The 15,904-nt window shown below is 41.5% G+C and overlaps 1 long non-coding RNA gene across 1 annotated transcript in view; it reads left to right on the top strand.

Moving 5' to 3' along the window:
- The first annotated feature begins 645 nt into the window (after positions 1 to 645).
- Positions 646 to 15,904, top strand: part of LOC106628537 (uncharacterized) — a 28,767-nt gene continuing 13,508 nt past the window's right edge. The window contains exons 1-3 of the long non-coding RNA XR_001331953.2: positions 646 to 925; positions 1,030 to 1,127; positions 1,756 to 1,857. This is a non-coding gene — a long non-coding RNA (uncharacterized LOC106628537). The remainder of the gene's footprint in view (positions 926 to 1,029; positions 1,128 to 1,755; positions 1,858 to 15,904) is intronic.

Genomic DNA, 15,904 nt, shown 5'->3' with positions numbered 1-15,904 from the left:
AGCGTCACCCAGCAATGCCCCTTTTGTCCGCCCGGCCCGGCCCCGCCACAGCCCTACGCGAGGCTGGTTCTCGGCCGGAAACGGCCCCGGCCACGTTTTCTGCCCTGAAAACTGCTGGAGCACTCTCCCCACTCCCTGCTCCTGCTGTGCACAGCCCGACGTGCTCCCACTGCCGTGGTCCCAGCCTCGCTCGGCACGGGCAACCAGCGCTTTCCTAACAAAATCCCCGTCCTGCCCGTAATGATTTCGCGTGTTCCACGCAAGGGAGGATAAACGGAGGCTGCAGCCTCCCTTATTGACGAGGGACGCGCAAATGGCTTTGTCATGCAAATGTGGCTCTAAGCCACTTTCATAAAAAGCCACTTAATGCCGAGCAGCCAGTGATCCTCGCCCGCCCGTCAGGCAGTGCCTGCCCTGTCCTTGAAGGAACGGAAATGGAGGCACTGGCACAGATGCGTGCTCCCTGCCTCCATGCTGAAACGGGATGACCTCAGCACGGGGAGAAGCCTTCCTTCCCTCCCCCCCACCATACACCCCCCCCCCACCCCCCAAAAAAAAAACCGAAAAAGAAATCTCGCTCTCTTCCGTGAAACTAAACTAGTTTCCTGCCAGCCCTTCCTCGCTGATCACAGAATACGTCCCTTGTTCCTCTCCGTTCAAATGCCCGCGGTAATTACCTGCATGGATCGTGTTTCTCCTGTGTCCTAAAACATTTTATTTCTTTTTAGCTTGTCGTCCTCGCTTGGCATTAACTTTCGACAACAGCCAGCAGAGTGTGCTGTGAACGCTGAGAAAAGAACATCCTGCTTCTGGGAAATTTTTATATATATCTCTCTCTATATATATATATTTATATATATATATATACATATGTACAGAAATGCAGATGAAGACATTTTAAGTGGTTCTAATACTTGCATGAGTGGTAGGTAGCTCCTCCCGTCAATTAAAATACTTCTCTTGTCGCAGATCACAGAACCTCTTCCTTAAAAATTAATAACCAAGTCATACTAAACCGTCTGCTTTCAGCGAGATTGCTTTCCAGTGTTTGTATAAAGTTGGAAAAGTGCCACAGTGGAGATGTCCAAATACGTTTCACAGTCAGAGAGAAGGATCTAGAACACAAGGTATTTAATAGATGAAAATGCGAATCGTAACCCCAGTGTACAGGAAGCAGCTTATGCAATTTTACAGTATGAGCATACGTTTCTCCAACCTCATTACTCCCTTGTTTGGACTGACTTACTGACAGTGGAGTTCCAAACAGGTTAATAAACACAGTAGAAATAAGTGAAATAAAAAAAGGATTGAAGAAAAGTATTTAGTAGATGTCTTGGAAATGGAAATGTTTGCTTGAAAAGCAAACACACTTATGTTTGGATTCCTTGTGCTATTCTGGTGTCTCTTCTTCCTTGTTTTGTAGGAACAGACATTTAGGGAGGAGTGAACTGAGTTGTGCTTGTGGGGTAACATATAGTTAGTTCTGTATCATTCATAAACCAGAACTGCATTAAAGCAAAGCCAAGTCTGAGACCCTGTGTAAGGGTTTTGAGGGCAAAAGGACATTATTGTTATGCAACCAAACTGGAATTAGGATTAAAAGGAAATCAGAATACATAAACAAAAGCAAATTCAGAGACAAGGCATTCAAATAAAATTGGCTGTGGGCCGCAACTATCTATACAAGTGTTAATTATTAAGTAAAACTCTTTTAGAAACATGTATTAGAGATTTCTTTTTTTTTCTTTTTCTCAGAGGCAGTCTGACAAGGCAATCAAAGCAGAATATTCTCCCCAGCTCTGCTTCTGACCAGAATTAATCAGATACAATGAGCCTAATTTTCATGGCCAAGAGAAGGTAATAAAACTAATAGTTGTATATTAGCAAGGAGTTACAAACTATCTCATATGCATTGCTTTGGTCATGCAATAATATTTGTGCTTGGTATTAAACACATGTGCGTGCACATGAGATAATAATTATAATGGTATCTCTGTTTTAAACAGTTTTTCAGGTTCTGTATGCCAATTAATACCAAATATTACTTGTCTGCTGGTAGCCATGTGTTAGAAGGCAGGTCTGTCATTAATTGTCAAGCACAGATGTGCATTATTTCATAGCCACAGAGATGATCATCAGTGAGGAGTTGGGCACAAGGAGGCAGCTGAGCAGTACTTCACAATTCATCACTCCCATGGAGGAAACGGTGAGCGGCAAGACAAGAATGTTTGCTGGCTACACAAAAACCTTTTTAAGTTAGTGCGCAGTGAGGGTCATCTGTAACAAACTGTGGGTGATGAGGCAGTAAAACAGTAGATTAAATACAGAGTAGATATATGCAAGGTGATGTCATAACTGGTCATAACTTTACTTAAAAGGTAGGAATACCTGAATTAGTTGCTGCCACTTAGGAGTGAGACTTGAAGTATGTATGCCCTGCATGAACGCCATCTTTATGTTTGGAAAAAGCAAGGCACGTTTCAAGGAAAGGTACAGAGAACAAAACTGGGAGCACATTTATGGCACTCCAGAAATCTGTGGTGAATTTGCACCATGAGCATTGTTCCCTGCTTCTTAGAAAGAAAATGCTGTAACTAGAAAAGAATAACAAGGATGCTCGGCTGTCTGATTTTTTGTCCCTTGAAAGGGACAATTGAGGCTTGGTGTTTTCACCAAAGAGGGAGGATGCATGAGGCCAGTCACATCCTAAGTAACTTGTAGACAGTGGATGCCAGCTGACTTTCTGAGTACAAACCATCAGATTTGCAGTAGCAGGAGCCTGAGACTAAATAAACAAGTGGAGATGGTTCTTCTTTCAGTGCCTTTCTGAATGGCATACTGAGTACAGGGTGTTTCTCTAGAGGGTGCAGGGAAGATGGGCCAAGTATTTGGAAGAGGACTGTGTTGAGAGTTAATGAATGAACACCCCCTCACACTCAGGAAATTCCCAGAGCTGAAAGCAGTTGGTAGCTGTGGGAGTGTTGCAGAGAAGATATCATATATTTGCCTTGCTTTTCCTCTTCCTTTGACGTTTGCCTGTGGCCTGTGGTGGAAACAGGATGTTGGACTGAATGGGTTCTTGATGCGAGGCAGTACACCTCTTCCTCTGTATTCATGGAGGATCACACTGAAACACCTGGAGCTACATAATAGCAATAAGCCTGTGCGATGGGGTCTTTCTAAGCAAATTCACTGTCCATCTAGAGCAGGAGTTATGGAGCAGCTGCTGGGCATATATTTCTATTTTGCCTCATGATATACTTTGTGTTCTCAAAGTCTTAGCAGCAATGTGCATACAGCTGCATTGCAGTTGCATACCTACAATCAAGCTATCCTTTTGTCCTTCCTCAGTTGAAATACTTGTTCCATGAGAAACAGACCTGACAGTCTTACTTTTTAGATGAGTTTGTCTTTTGAAGGAGCAGCTGTGGACAAAAATCTCTTTACTCCTCTCCCCCATCTCTCCCACCTATCCTTCTCCCTTTGTTTGATGGTTCATGTATTAGCATCAATTTTAGCCACATTTGAATTCAGTAGCCAGAAGCTGACTAGCCAATACACACAAGGTGTTGGGCCGCTGCCTCTGAGCATGACTAAGGCATTGGATTTTGTCCAGTGATTTCAAATGCTTTTTGAATGGGAGAGAACAGTTCAGTTGCAAAATATACCATGCCCTTTGTGATTTTGTTTCCATCGTGTTCTACTTTGATACACCCATTTCTAATGTTACCTTTAATAAATAAATGGAGAAATATTGCTATCTTCTTAGTGAAAAAGAAGCATGTGACCTCTGAAAAACAAAGTGAACTTGTTAAAACCATGTAGTTCACCCGCTTGGATTTACATGCTTTCTTTCTGAATTCACCTATGCCATAGCTTATGGATCAGTGATACACAGTGAATCACCCTGTTCGACAGAATGGGACATGCAGAGTAAATTATGTTTGTCATCTCTCTGAGATTTTCTCCTTTGCTCACTACCTATAGGAGAGGATTTTCATAGTAATGTGGCCTGTCTTCACGCTCCATTTATTGTACTCCAATTGATGTATGTAATCTTGGTTGAACAGATAGGTAATGGAGTAAACACATAAAGTGTTGAATGCCTGAGCAACACATCTGAAACAAACAGGTAGGCAAGAATCAAAGTTCAAATGTTTAGAGACAAAAATTGGCATTCTTCTCTGACAGGAGCTTTTAATGCAAGTTTGTTTATAATTTTCTTGTTACAGGAAATGATAGAATTTGAAATTACAATGTTAATATATTTTATGTGCTAGTATTGTACAAGACTTTTCTGGTTTATTCCTGAATTGGATTTTCATATGTTGGCTTTTAATATCAGTAGAAAATGTTAATTTCATATCTGTGAACAGGAAAGTGTTTATGGACACATGATGAAAAAATGCTGTTTACTGTTTCAGAGACTGCTAAAGCTGACTGCACACTTTTGCTATTGATTGGCAATCCAGAAAGAGAAATCCTCTTCCAGTATTTTACCAGAAAAAGTCATCTTTCTCTTCCATGCACTTAAAGAGTGGGAAGCCATAGCTAAACAGCAAACAAGTTCTATAACTGTGGTATGGCAGCCTTTGGTGATTTGATATCTTCAATACAAACGACAAAAAACAATGTAGGAAAATATGTATTTTTTCTGAAACTAGGACACTAGGATATTTTTGTTGCCCCACCAGTGTCTGGCAGAGGAGATTTTATAGAAAGGAGTTTGAATACCTGTCTGAGCTGCCATAAAGTTCAGCTCTTCAGGTTTTGGGGCCTTTTTCCCAGGTGTATAAGGAATAGTCACATATGATGTAAAAGGGATCTATATACTGACAGATTTATTCTCTCTCCTAGTATTTCTATACAGACAGTTATTTAATCCATGTAAGAACCTTTCCTGTAGCAAGTTAGAAACATCAAGAAACTTTGCTGAATGCTTTAGTCACTTTTTTGTTCAATTAAGAGCATCTTGGGCATTTCTGAGACAGAGAATAGGTACATCATCTACTATTATAGTCTCCAAAACATAAGCTTTAGTTATATTGATGGTGAAAGGCTGAGTGTTCTGGAGAAAAGTTCAAAATTCAGGCCTTGCTGAAGTATTTAAGGAGATGGGAAATGTAAGTATTTAAAAAGAAATTCTTCAGATTTCCACTTTATATCGTGCAGTGTATTATGCCTTTTTTTTTCCCAAGCCATAATATAAAGAGAGTTTTTTACTATTGCTCCAAGTCAGCCTTTCTTGTTCTTGTGTGCAGAGTACCTGGAATGGAAGACCATAAAACAGCTGACAAAGTCTGCTGTAGCAAGAAAATCATGTGCCAGTTACCAGGGTTTAAGCAAGATTTGTCTCTTCTGGTCCTTGCAAATCTCTGTAAAACATTTTGTTGCTATTGCCCACAGGTTTGATCAGGTCTCTCTCTCTCCAGTTTGTTTTTTTCCCAAGGTTAGCTGCAAACATATGATAAGTTCATCTCACAGTGCTGTCCATACCCACCTCCAGGCCCCAGTCCTGCTCTTCAGGACAGATGTCACCAGGAGCCATGACCACTGCAGCTCACTGAAGCATGAGAGAAGGATAATGTGGAATTGATCTCAGAGACTCTGCATTTTAGTTTCACACCAATCTACCTGAGAGAAATATGGAGACAACATATAGCTTAAGCCCCCTAGGAATGCAGGACCAGTGGGAGGTGCTTCTGAGGGCCTGTGCCATCCACAGAATTTGAATCTTGAATGTAATCTGAACGTCTCCTCTCAACATGATCAGAAAATAGTTTCTGATCAGGGTCTTGCTAGCTGTATTACTTCAGTTAGTAGATTTTGTTGCCTTAGTTTTGACTGCTTTTTCCCCCGCTCAGTGTGAACACTTGGCTTTGCCTTGCTAGAAGGAGGAGCAGTGACCATAGCAATTTAATATGTGATGTTAACTGATTTCTCTCTTGGAACAGGGAAGATTAGATTACAAATGTTTTAGTACTTGTGAGTAAGCTGAAACTGTTTATGAGTGAAAGAAAATAAAAAGAATTAATGATGCCACTCACTCCTTTCTTACAGGTTTGACATATACTACATTTCTATGTTATTTCCACTTCATCCAAATGTTTCTAGCTAAGCTGTCCAAATCAAGCTTTTTTAGAATTTGTTCTCTTTGTAGCATAGGTACACTGAGCTTTGCCATTTACTGGAACTCTCTATTCTTTTTTTTTTTTTTTCTTGAAGACCATGATATGCCTAGACTGTGGGAAGTAGTTTGTGAGGAAAAATGAGAGAGGAAAAAAAAAACTCTTCCTGACTAGATTTGAAGTCTAGTTTGTGATCTAGTGACACAACATTTTTGTTGCAAGAGACTGCACTTTCTTGATTTTTCTCAGTGAGAGTTTTCTTTACAGCAGTGGTCAACAGTTTCCAGTTTTCAGCACCCTCTTTGAATTTGGAACTGTTTACCACAGAAGCATCCTCACTTGTCTAGGAACTGAAAACCTGACACACTCAGCTGCCAGCCATTGCAACTGTACCATGCCAGGAGGGATAAGTTACTTGTTCTTGAGTCTGCAGGGGCTCTGGGTTCTTTCTAGGGTGTGTCAGCAGGGTTAAACTCAACCAGCTTGGATTTTTCATTTGTCAAGGTTTGGATCTTCTTCAGGTCCCATTTTTAATTTCCTGGGGTTTTTTTTTTGTTTTGTTTCGTTTTGTTTTTGGGGTGCATCTGTTGTTCTGAGTGTTGCTTATTTTCCTAATTTATGTTTGAGATAAGCAGAGTTGATGAAGTCTCAGCAACGTTTCATGCATTCATTTTTACTGTGGTGTCTACCAAAATCTGAAAGTAGCTGTACAAATCGCCCCAAACATCCATGGTCTTGGGCTGTTTGTCTGCACTAGGCATCCCTTCTCTTCTCTGAGCAATATAATTTCTCATGGTACATTCAAAAGTATTGAAACGTGCTATCCCAATGCCTTTATTTTCTGAGTGTGTGCCTCCTGGTGTCCATAGAAATAGTCTTCATGGAAGAAAATGGAACATTTTAGTGCTGTGCAAGACAACCTCAGTTTCTTCTCTAATACACTGATAATTTGAATACTTTCCTTGTTTGTTTCATCATTCCATTAATTGACTTCATACTGTGGAACTTGCTTCCTTGCTCTTATTTTTCCCAAAGTGATTGCTCAGAACTTCACACTGCAGTAATCTCCTATTACAACATAAAATTGTCTTAACTGAGGCAGAATCCTGGTTGCAAATTTCCTCACACGGTACATCGGTTTTCTTGACTCATACATTTATGTGGCAAATCCCAGAGGATGCACTCACTAAGTAGTATGCTGTCATGGTAGCAGGTAGCAAGAACTTTAGTTACTAACTTAATCATGCAACATAATAATTAAATGAAGACCAGTGTGCTACTAGTGTGATATGGCAAATTCTTGAGGTGTAGTACAAGTCTAGGGGGTGTGCTTGGAAATGAAATGCAGACAAAGCATGCTGGCTACTTGGCATTCAAGATATTCTTCCTAATCTGCTTCCATAAAGATTATTTCCATCTGTCCCTTGCCTTTGACAGTTTCTTATGTTGTAACTCTCATATAGTCTAACCAAAGTTAAGTTGGTTGGAGCTGCCATAATTTGCTCAAACATTCCCACCTAGTACTCTGTGTTTTATGTTTAATGACTATCAGACATTAATTTCCGTATTAGAGTAAACTCCATGCTTCGGCATTTTATGAAAAGTTATGATTAAGCAGAAAGTCTGTATGTTCCATGACAGCTTCAGAGAACTGCAACAGTGCTGTAATGATCAGTTAATCATGACTCACTTTTACAGTAGCCATAATGCTTACTTCTCAACAGATTGTCTTCATGCAGCTGTAGGTTAATTCCATCCTCTGTTACAGCTTTTGTTAAATTCTCGGGTATGGAGACCAAACTTACTGCTCTATCATTTTTTGTATCCTTTCTGAAGGTTTCCTTGCCAATTTTGAAAATAGCAAAGAAAGGAATTACTTTCTCTCATGCAGCTCTAAGCTGCATGAAATGTTAAATATTTTAAATATTATGTGTTGAATATATAAATTATAAATTAATTAAAATATAAATAAAATGAAAAATATTTTTATTTAAAAGCATACAACTTTTGGTGAATAAGCAAGATAAAACTTTGCAGTCCCATATCTTGAGTGGATATAGAACAAATCATGTACAGTACATTCATGTGCATATTTTAATAAACTTTCTGGGTACCATATTGGCATGAGAGAGCAGATACATTAACAGCTTACCATAAAAGGTTTAATTAACATCCGTAATAATGACCACAAGAGGGTGCTCTTAATTACTGTTCCGTGAATGTTGGATTTCAATCCTCATAGCCAATGGGACAATTAATTTTAACACTTACAAAAAATCAGCTGAATTAGTCATAAGTCTACCTAAGTTATTCGAATTAGTCACAAATCTACCTAAGTTATTTGAAACCAGCCATAATGCTTGGTCATATAATCCCCACCCAAATACACTTTCCTCAAACTTGAAGCTAAACCAGACAGGATCTTAAGCTTCCCTTTCACATGTGTGTTTTTGCATTAACACAGCTGTAAGAATAGCGAGAATTTTTATTTACTTTAGTTACAACTCTCACACCTACCAAGTACATAATAAAAGGCTTTGTATTTGATACAAAAGTCAATTTCCAAACGAAAAGACATTTTCGCGATGTCTAGTTGTTTTCCAAAAAAGAAAAAGAATTTCCGTGTTTGGTACTGCAAGTACTTCAGCCGGGTTTGTGCACTGAACACCTGCTGAAAAAGGGCTTGATTTGGCTTTACATCTTGTTCGTAATTTAATAATTAAAGGTGGACAATTAACTTGCTGCTCCGTCTTGAAAGACACTTCGTTTTCCACTCCCGGAATACAACATTTTCTTGTGAGCGTTATGCGTCTGTTTCTGTGTGTGGGAAATGAGAGCGTATTCATCTCAGTTTTAAAATGCCACTTAAATCCCCGACAGAGAGTGGATGCGATGTTAGAGTGCCACTTCCCATGAAGTGGCGCTTCCCACTTGACGGCCAGTTAGTGGAGTACTTGTGTTAAACATCGTTCAATACACAGGTAAGCCACTTCGCTTCAAATGCGGCCATCAGACTGCTGTATTTGCATTTGCGCACACATCACTAATCCTTTGTGGCAGTTTGTGCTGAAACCGTAACAACTTCCAAGCAGACCACCCACCTTGCAGTGCAGGAATGCATTTTGCACAACTGACAGACCTTTGCATTGTTTCCTTTCTCTCTTTTTTTCTTTCTTTCTTTTTTTTTAAACCTGTTCCTCTGAATCTGCCGTTCGAAGAACAATAGATTCAAATAGTGGCAGCGACTGTTGAGTTTTCTGTGTGTTCATGCTGCTGACAAAAGATCAAGACTGAAATAAGAGATTTTTGCCTCTGTGGAAGTTGAATCTGATGAGACTTTCTCCCGCTGTAAGTCACACCGTGCAGTTTTGAATGAGACAGCCAGCTTCTGGCTGATTCTTTCCTCTATTTCTGTAAAACTGAAAGGAGGCAGCCCAGAGAGAACAGCAACTGAGGTGAAAGCTGCTGCACTGCTGAATTAACCTAAACCATAACTATGTCACCCTGGAGTCAAAAGTCCACGGCTTCTCTGTGCTTTAGAGCTGCAACCCAGCATGGTAAATGCAGTTCAGGCTCTGCCCCATCCTTACCAGGGGGCTTCCAGCAGCATCGGGGTACCTGGGCTGGGACCCATGCTGTGCCTATGGCTGTGGCAGTGCTAGGGATTGTGAGCACAGAGTCACTCTGCTGCATTAGAGATGGCTCTGCTGACCTGATGCTACTCCAAAATGTCCATTCTTTTACCCAGATCAGTACTTTATGTCTATTTTTGCTCTTGTTTGTTGAAGCACGTTTCCCAGACCTCCCTACTAACATCTAAAAAGGCAGGCAGACAGATGAGCAAAATGCATCCTTTCTGTGCATGCCACAGGGCAAACCGTGGTGTGTTCTTCTGTAACTTTGTCAGCACAGAAGACTTGCAGAAGTCATGGGCACATAATTCAGTGTTCTCCAGCTGCCAGTGATGTCTCTTCAGTGACCTCTTTGTTGGAAGTGTCTGACACAGTGAAGACAGCTGCTGGCAAGATGGTACAAGACCACATAAAAGATTAGGGGCACAGTTCTAGTAAAAATCTCTGGATACCTCAAGGAACCAGTCAATTAAACAAAGCCTGCACTGGATGTCCTTCTGCTGGCTCACAGGACCCTAAAGCACTTGAAATATTTACCTTAAAACCACAGAACCACAGAAACGGGTCAGGTTGCAAGGGATCAACCTTATCTGATCAAAAATTCCTGCTCAGGTAGGGTCACCCCAGAACACACGGCACAGGATTGCATCCAGACAGTTCTTGAGTATCTCCAGTGAGGGAGATGCTACAACCTACTGATGTCTTCTATAAAATGGCTCCATGATGGATTGTCATGCATCATTTGTCTCTCTTCATGTAGCGGCTCAGCTGATTAGCAGTGTCTAGTCCAGCTTATGTGGAGACATAGACAACTACGCAGGTTGACTTTAATGTGAGTTTAAAGTGTAACCTTCTTAAATTTTGGAGACTTTAATATATGGAGAGTGTCTGTTGAACCAGGATCCCTGACCAAGTCTCCTTTTCCCATGCAGAAATTTTGTCAAGACCAAAACCAGAATTTGGGCTGTTTTTTTCCAGGATTCATGAATGTCTGGTAGACTGTTGGAAGAGTAATGCTGTTTAACGCCATCTCTGAAGGCATGGCCAATATGCATGCATCCTGAAAAACTACCATGATGTGTGCAGACATATTTTTTCTGGTACAACCAGTGAATCCACAATGACCTAGAAGCTGCAAAACCTTGGTTCATTATTTCTGTGGGTCAGCTGCTTTTGCTCAGACAGTCCTGTGTGGTTTTTGCACACATGTAAAATCTTCCTGTAAGTGCTCAGTAAATCCAGGGTGTCTATGTAGTGCTCACAGCGGGACTGCTGCTCAACACAAATGCCTTGAGATGTCATCTGGTAGAAATAAATAAGTACGGGAGCCTTATAAAAAAGTGTTAGTGATTATTATATTATTACTCCCAACTGAGAGTCTGATTGAGGATGAAAAAATCCTGTGTCAGATTTCTGCTTGAGGCATTTTGTCTCCAGCCACAACCATGTAAAGAATCTTTCACAAGATAACAATATTTGACCGCCATTGTAAGGCTGCAGTCTACACATTGCTAGATCAGTTTGAATTACTTCTGGGCCCTCCAGCTGCACAGGAAGAGCAAGTGATTTGAGCTTCTTTATTACAAAAGGACACAGCACAGCACTACTCAGCCTGCTTGAGTAGTTAGATCTGGCCCATCTCAATACATTCATTGCTAAAGAATTGCAAATTTGTTTGGTAAATACCTGAGATGTGTCAGAAACCAGGGAAATAAGAAAGACAGAGAAAGAGGTGTATGCTTTCAGAGAAAGAGGTGTATGCTTTTAGAGAAAGAGGTGTATGCTTTGAATCGCTTTCATACTTAGCTTTCAGTTGGTAAAGAAGCACATGGATAGCATCTCCACATTCCTCAAAGCCCTGTCAGAGGTCTGTTCTTCTTCCTAAGGTTTACTGGTAGTGACAGAAGATGCTGTTCAGGACTTGTCAGTGTTGCAATAATTTACACTTCTTTTCCCTTCCACCAGGAAGAGCAAATTACAGACAGAAGGGGGAGAAAGAGAGATAGAAAAGTAATGTTGTTATTACTGAGAAGGTAGAGGAGATTTTATGAAGGGATTCAGCTAAGGCTGCAGATCTGAGTCTTATGTTCATACCATACTTCTTTTGTTAGCTCCAACTAGTGTCTCTCTAAAGTGATTAATTTGCTCACTTCTTGCAGCCATGCAAAAATCCAGGTTTCTCATCAAAGCTGGTCTTTTAAACTGTCCACGGCATTGTTACTTGGAGTCCATGTGAGACTGCTACAAATTATTTGCATTTGTGTCTTAGGAATGGCTGAATCACAGGAGTTGCCTGTTTCTCTCCCTTAGGGGTAAAGTGAACCACTTTCCACTGTCCACCTGATGCCATATAGGACAACAGGCAAATTGCTGGTTCCCACCTTTTCTGTCTAGGCCACAGTTCCTCAGGGCAGTGGAAATGGTGCTATACAGTCTGGTGTACCTGTACCTGGCATAATGTGTCACTGAGCTTGGGGAGAACAGGTAGAGATGCTTTTGTTTAATTAGATGCAAGAGAGATGGCTTCTGTTTTCTTTAGAACTTTCAAGTATTCCCCAGAGGGCACCACATGAAGGCTGCTACATGCAGTATCCCAAGGATGATTTTTGATGGCTTCCTGCCCTTTCTATGTTCAAGGTAACACCTGTGACATTTGTGGGAATCACTACTACAAACAATTCTTCAATGAGACAGTCAGAAAAGGGTCTGAAGGTGCTTCAGCATATGTGCCAGGTACAGCTCCTCCCTTGTGCAGATGCTTTCCCATACTGCATGGCAGGCAGCAGTGCAGAGGTGCTGTTTGAGTCATGGAGGTGATGGCTGAGCACTGAACCACCTATGAGGTCTGTGAGTTCACACGTGGAGGTTGTTGTTCCCCTGTCAATAGCACTTAGGTTTTTGATTAAACATGAATGATCAATTCTGTCTTGCAAGGCTGGTCATGCTGGATGGAATATGGTTACCAAAATCTGACAGATGTGTGTCAGGGAGCTCAGGCCCTTATCTGCTTGAGTGCTTGGTATCTTCAAGGACAGAGATTCCCACCACCTTTCTGCAGCTTGTCCCAGGGCTGCACTGCTCTCAAGGAAAGTTTTCTCTTCACATCCAAACCCTCTTGCAACTTGTGCCCCTTCTGCAGGACCATCTACCCTGTCACTGGTCACTTCTGCAAAGAGTCTGTATTTGCCTTTCCTGTAATGCCCTATAGGCAGTGGGAGGCTGTAAGTAGGCCCTTCTTCAGTTGTCTCCTTTCCACACTAAGCAAAGTATGTTTTGCAAAATGGACTGAGCCGAGAGCATCTCTTTAACACAATCAATAATAAGTTAGTCAGGAGCTGGCAGTGGGTAATGTGAAGGTAGGGCACATTTTCCTTAGAAAGCATGAGGCAATGTGGTAATTGGAAGTTACCATGGCTGGTTTTCAGTGATGGCAGTAATTAATAATGCACAGGGTTAAAGTGGGGCAACAAGAATAAAGAGGCAACAAATGAAAGAGCAGACTAGCTAGATACACAATCCAGCTGTGAGTAATTCTCAGTGACTGGTTCACCGTGGCTGGCTGCCCCAGGAGAGGGTCTCATGCTCTTCCTTACTGTTTTCTGGGTCCTCCTTATCACAGCAATATTTGCTTTTGTGGATTTTTTCTTTTCCTCTTACTTTGTCCATCTCTTTCTGTGAATTTAACTTGTGGGTTTTAAATCCAGGCAAGACTACTGGGTCTACAATAACTAGCAATAATGGGTCACACAGCTGGATTGTGTGTGGTAAGAAGAAATTAATCCTCCAGATGAATGTGAAGCCGCTGTCTGCTGGTTTCATTTGTTGCCTCTTTATTCCTGTACTGAGAGACACACGAGTACTTACTGCCTGTTGACCTTCTCCTTGCCTCTCAGTGCTGAGGGGATCTGCTTTCATGCTAGTCATCTCTTTTCTAGATATAGTTGGCTATTTCTTACTTCTCATTATTGTCCCAATATATTCCTGTCTTTTTCCAGTTCTTCCATCTTCTTTCTGAGTCAGGGAGATAAAGGTTAAATATTACTCCATTGGCATTGTGAGAGGCATATGAAAGAGGAGATTTAAAAGTGTGTTTGGATATGTTTAGAAAGGAGGAGACAACTGGATGTTTGCTGATTGTTTATGTAATGTTTTCTCTGGTTCTCTGAAGGCTTCTCCATGATGTAGACAAAAATTATGACCTGGAAAAGACTTTTCCAGCACCATTGTCACCTTATCCTTTGTCCAGACCCTGTTCCTTTAGGCATCTTAAGTGAAGGTCCCAGTGGTGTTGTGACCATTTACATGTTGCCTGATCTTCTGCCTGCCGAGATGCACTGAGATGCACTTGGAAACAGAGACAGTCCCTCCCCCCGCCCCAAGGAGAAGAATTGTATTATGAGAGCGTTTTTGAAGAAAATCTGCACCTTTTATTTAATTTCCCTCTTTTCTTTCCTGCCTACAATGGTCAAAAGGTACTGCTGAAGGTGGCTTCTGAGAACTCATTTGCCACTGGGAGGGTAATACAGATGGCCCCACAGATATATTTGGAGTCGTTTTATGTATTTGTTTCATTACCAGGGCCAGTTTCAGATTCCAGACTGATCCTGTGTGTAGGAATGACTTTGTCAGGTCCAGGTGTTGAGAGGATGGAGGGTGTTTCAGTGGTGGCCTCTAAGGCAGGGGCACCCACGGGAGCTACTCTACAGTGGGACTAGGAAGAGTGGAAAGTAGAAGAGGCCCTTTAGAGGTGATGTGACCCATGAAGTGAAGGCTGCTACAGAAACATCTGGCAGGAGAAGAGAGTTCTTGTAGCAGCTTGCAATGGACCCTGGAGGCCCCACAGCAGGTAACAAACACTGGAGTCATTGCCCCTGCAAGCAGTTTCATGTGAGAGGGTCACAGCAGAATCCTCAAACCCTGAAAGCAATTCAGGTCAAGGTAATACCAGAGTTATTAAAGCAGCTGAATCTGTTAGTTTTACTGATAGAAAATGGCTTCTCAGACATCTCTGAAAGAAATGAAGCTATTTTATTTTCTGAGTTGCCTTCTGCGAAAGAAACCACTGAGGAGGGATGCAGTGTTTGGGGAAAAGAATGTTAAAATTCAGCTCAGGCTGAAAAGCACTCAGCTTTTAGAAGGGTGAAAGCTGGCAGGATTTTCTATCTGCTTTCAGCATTTCTTAAATATTTGTAAATACACCGTTTTTGATTTGGCCTAGGAGTCAGCCCCCATTTTTGCTGGCACAGCCCAGAATTCAGAAGCTTATTGTGTGAGGCTTGTGGCACTCAGAGCAGGAGCTGCTCTTTGTGTAGGTGTGTCTGTCCTAAAGTAAGCCATGGGCTCTCAGGGGGCAGCAGGAGAACAGATGAAGCAGTAGTCTGTAATTTTCTACTAGGAATGTTATGCTGGTAAGATGTCCTGTGCTTTTTACAGAATTATCCTCTCTTGCTGTTAGAATAATTTCTCCTTCAAAGTCATAAAATACTGCTGGCAAGGAAAAACTGTGTTTTAAGAATAGCCCAGAAAGCAGCAAAGAGCAAATTTTTATGTAAACCATTTTCTCAAACCATTGTCTCTGGTGTCTTTTGCCCAGGAGCTACCCCCACAGTTCAAGGTACAGCCATTAGGGTGACACTTTAGATACACATACAACAATAGGGTAGCTCTGTAGTGAAATGAGATATGCATCACCTGTGATAAGGGAAGACTTGATGGTATGCTGGTCTGGCCTTAAATCCCAGGTACCTGTCTTTTCCCATCCCCCAGTTTTGCTTCATGACCCAAAACATCACCTAAATACAAGCTCTGTGTTTTCCTTTAACTTTAACCAAATCCTGCAGGGGATCCTCTACATACGAGAGCTTCTTCCAGTGGCCACCAAAGGAAGTGTACTAAAGAACACAAAGGATGGAAAGAGGTTTTTATGCTCCCTTGTTATTACTTGCAACAAATGCATGTCCACAGGGTGAATCAAGTTGTTTTCTTGATCAAGGAGTCATTGGAGATTAACCTTCTCGCAAAGTCCTGTCAGGACAAAGCTGCTTCTCCTGGCAACAACTGAAACACATGCCATGAGATGAAACACTGGGGTAGATGGCACCCAGACTCTCAGGGCTGGAGGAAAGCTGAGTGGTGCAGGGAGAT

This window comes from Pseudopodoces humilis, chromosome 4 (genome assembly GCF_049639895.1).
Source record: "Pseudopodoces humilis isolate 2021_Gansu_Grassland_sample_001 chromosome 4, ASM4963989v1, whole genome shotgun sequence".
Taxonomy (NCBI): Eukaryota; Metazoa; Chordata; class Aves; order Passeriformes; family Paridae; genus Pseudopodoces; species Pseudopodoces humilis.
The sequence above is the reverse complement of the archived record's forward strand: the minus strand, read 5'-3'. Positions and strand labels throughout refer to the sequence as shown.